Below are 4608 nucleotides of genomic sequence, written 5' to 3'. Positions count from 1 at the left end.
AAATAGGAAGGTCATACTCCATTGTAAAGGACCGAACTTTGGTGAGCTTAAGGAAAACTCTGGAGAATTCATCCTTGAAGGATTTTCGGAGATATTCTTAAGTCTTAATAAGAACGACTCGTGGACTATGCAGATTTAACTGCTGAACCACGTAAAAAATCGTGTTTATATTATCATATTTTAATTGGCCATTACTAGTTATTGTTTACGTGCTCTTCTTTCACTGTTGACGAAAAACGGCGTCAACAGTTTGGTGCTTTCATTGAGAGCCTTAAGCATTCATTCCTGAAAAAAAAATTAATGGCCACTAATAATCAGAATACACCTGAAGACAATTATCCAAGACGTCCTAGGAAACAGCCGATGGAAAACCCTGATGTCGAAGAAAGGAGTGGATCCTTCGATTCTAGGGGACCACCTCCTCCACCAAGAGATGAGGATATGTACTACAATCCTGAGCGATATGTTCCTATAGTGGAACTCGAGAACCGGCAACTGAAACAGCAGTTGGCAGAGGCCAACAAACGGAATGAGGAGTTGGCAAGGATGGCCACAGAGGCGCAGGTGGCTCAGCCCCCGCGTGAAAACCAAGCCCCTCCTCCGAGGGACGTACATGTTCCTCCCCGTAGACCCCGTGGGCGTCCACGGAAAGATGCTGCCACGAGGAGGCCAGCTCAACCTCCGGCACCCGCAGAGCCATCCGCTCCACCTAGGCCCCAGAGGAGTACTCGGGCTCGGGCCCCGATCAATCCACCTGTGGAAGCGCCGGGGGGAACTGAGAACAACCGAGCTCTTGTAGAGGCTCGGACTCAAGCCCCTGGGAATGCACCACACGCAACCAACCCATCTCGGGCAAACTCCGGACCGTCTAGGCCGCGGAATGGGTGGCAGCCACCATCGCCCATACGGTTCCCTCCATCACCAATAAGATATCCTTCGCCTCCTCGCAGGAATACACAACTAGTTTGAGATCAGAACAAAAGGCATGCGGAAAGGAGACAAGGAAATATGGGAACTTTCCAGGAGCGGAGAGGCGCCCCATCAGAAAGAAGTCAGACATCCCGGTCTCGCACGTCAGAGACGAGGCGGCATGGAAGAAATCCATCTCGAAATAACTATGCAACGAGTGTTACCAGCGGCAATTCTGGAGACACCAGGTCGGTCAGCAAGTGTGACCAAGGTCGTAAGAACACTGGAAGCCGCAGAAATCACCCCGACCTGCGAGAACACCTGAATCAGAGTTTGGATAATGTCGACCCGATAAATTCGGACCTGAGGGATCGCTTGAATAGGCGTAAAGATCCTTTACGGAGACACGAGCCTGGAATTATGATCGACGGCAACCGATTCCAAACTTTACCTCTCGCGGACCCAGTCCAAGAGAGAATCGATCAGCTGGAAAAGGCATTCAGGCTTTTGAAAAATGAGCAAGAGCATGATCGACATGAAGATTCTGATGAGGAGCTTGAACCGTTTGCTCCCCATATTTCCAACACTCCATTTCCAGAAGGGTTTCAGATCCCTCACGTCCCGACGTTCGAGGGAAAGACCGACCCATATAGGCATCTGAGTACGTTCAACACCATAATGAGAGCCAGTAATGTGGGTTACGAGCTCATTATTCCCAGCATCATTGACAGGACCAGCTAAAAGTTGGTTCGAAAAATATAAGAGACATTCAATAACCTCTTGGGAGCCGCTGTCTAAGGACTTCAAAAAGCAGTTCAAAGCCATGATGGGGGTTTGACCTGAGGCGTCAACCCTAACTAATGTCCGGCAACAACCAGGCGAAACATTAAAAATTTACCTTACAAGGTTTAACTTGGAAGTCGCCCGAGCTCGGAACGTGGATGATAGTGGACACTTAATGGCTGTCCAGGCCGGAGTAATGCCAAGAAGTGCCCTCTGGGACGATATGCAAAGAAAACTGGTGAGGTCCCTGACCGAGTTTAATAGACGAGCGCAGAGGTTTGTCAATGTAGAGGAAGCGAGGTCGACACTTAATGTGACTTCCCAGCCCGAAACTACAACGATAAACGTAAACTCTGCCTCAACCTCGGCAGACCCAGTAGCTTCAAAGCCTGCTATTGAAAACCCTTCCAAGAGAAAAAAGAACGAAGGAAGTAACCCCGAGGCCGAAGGAGGAAAGAAAAAGAAGGGGGAGAGATATTTCTCCGTGTATAGAGTGCACACCGAGCTCAATGAGTCTCGGGAGAACATATACCTGGCTAATGAAAACCAGGTCCCCTTTAGGCGTCCGGACCCGATGAGAAATCAAAAGTCCAAGAAAGATTCAAGCAAGTATTGCCGATTTCACAGAGACACCGGGCATACTACCGATTAATGTCGACAGCTGAAAGACGAGATCGAAGGATTGATCTCGAGAGGTTACTTTAGACAATATGTCAAGAACCAGAGTACTAATCAGACGACCGCGAACCAGAGAGTAGCCGCGTCGCAGCCAACACAAAACAATAATTCCTGAACTCGGGAAGAGGATAGGCCCCCGCCGATTGATGGAGAGGATGTGATAACCATCTCGGGAGGGCCTCATCCCGCAGGAACGGGCAGAAATGCCCAAAAGAGATATGTTAACGAGCTGAAGACCGAGGACGGGTCTCCCTACGAACCCGAACCTAGAGCTACGAAAATTCAGAGGATTGAATCCCAACCAATTACTTTTACTGAGGAAGACGCGTCCCATGTTCAGTTCCCTCACCATGATCCGCTGGTCATCACTCTCCAGCTGGAAAATAAGAGGGTCCACCGAGTTCTTATAGACAATGGGAGCTCAGTTAACATCCTCTATAAAGCAACCCTCGAGAATATGGGACTCTCCCTTCATGACCTGAAAGCATGTGCAACTACTTTATACGGCTTTTCAGGAGAAGGAACCGCCTGCATGGGCTCCATCGAGCTCCCCGTAACCTTAGGAGACTATCTAGTCTCGGCAACTAAGATGATGGAATTTGTGGTAGTGGATCTACCTTCGGCCTACAATGTGTTGCTTGGCAGACCCGCCCTGGTAGGGCTGGGGGCAATCTCATCAGTAAGGCATCTGGCCCTTAAGTTCCCGACCCCTAGCGGCGTCGGAACATTAAAGGGAGATCAGTTGGCTGGGAGGGAATGCTACAGCATTTTCCTAAGAGGAAAGAAACAGACGAGTGCACAAACACTCGTCATTATCCAAAAAAAAGATGGGACAATCTTAGAAATTGATGAAGAGATCGATCCAAGGGTTGAGGAGAAAGCTGATCTCGAACCCTTAGAGGAGCTCGAAGAAATTCAGCTCGAGGAAGTTGATTCCTTGAAAAAGGTGAAGGTTGGAAAACACCTCCAAAATGAGACAAAATAGCAACTAATTTGCTTTCTGAAGAAGAACCAGGATGTCTTCGCGTGGTCATATTCGGACATGGTGGGAATAAGTCTGAAATAGCAAGCCACGCGCTGAATATAGACAAAAGCTTCCCTCCTAAGCAACAAAAGCGAAGACAACTGGACGAAGACAGAAAGAAGGCACTAAAAAAGGAGGTCGATAGGTTGAAAGCAAACTGATTTATTAGGGACACTTTTTACCCTGACTGGGTAGCCAATCCGGTGTTGGTCCCAAAGCCTAATGGGACGTGGCGAACCTGCATTGACAACTCGGACCTCAACAAAGCTTGCTTGAAAGATTGTTTTCCGTTACCAAGGATTGACCAGCTCGTGGATGCCACGGCGGGGCATGGCCTGATGTCCTTCATGGATGCATATTCTGGATATAACCAGATTCCCATGCATGCCCCCGACCAAGAACATACGAGCTTCATAACGGATAAGGGGCTATACTGTTACAATGTCATGCCATTCGGGCTCAAGAATGCTAGGGCCACATACCAGCGACTCGTGAACATGATGTTTTCGGAACAGATAGGCAACAACATGGAGGTTTATGTTGACGACATGCTTGTCAAGTCTCAACTTAACAATAACCATGTTGATGACCTCGAAGAGTGCTTTGGCGTGCTCCGAAAGTACAACATGAAACTGAATCCTCAGAAGTGCACTTTCGGGGTGTCATCAGGAAAATTCTTGGGCTTTATCGTAAACGCTCGTGGGATAGAAGCTAACCCCGACAAGATCAAGGCCATGATCGACATGCCCTCACCCCGAAGACACAAGGATGTCCAAAGTTTGACCGCAGGATGGCGGCCCTGAGTAGGTTTATTTCGAAATCTACGGACCGTGGTCTCCCATTTTTTAACCTATTGAGGGGAGGCAAGAAATTTGAATGGACAAAGGAGTGCGAGCTGGCATTCCAGGAACTTAAAAAGCATCTCGCCGAACCCCCTATCTTATCAAAACCTGAAACGGGAGAAGTACTGTACCTATACCTTTCCACCACCGAACACGCAATAAGTGCAGTTCTCGTTCGAGAAGAAGGTAAGGTACAAAGACCTGTTTACTACATCAGCAAAAGATTACTGGGGGCAGAGTCAAGATACCCCCTTATGGAGAAGCTAGCGCTTAGTCTAATTCATTCATCTCGTAAACTCCGCCCCTACTTCCAAGCACATCCCATCCATGTGTTGACTGATCAACCACTTCGACAAGTCTTGTCCAAACCGG

Source organism: Humulus lupulus, chromosome X (genome assembly GCF_963169125.1).
Source record: "Humulus lupulus chromosome X, drHumLupu1.1, whole genome shotgun sequence".
Lineage (NCBI taxonomy): Eukaryota > Viridiplantae > Streptophyta > Magnoliopsida > Rosales > Cannabaceae > Humulus > Humulus lupulus.
This window is presented reverse-complemented; position numbering follows the sequence as displayed.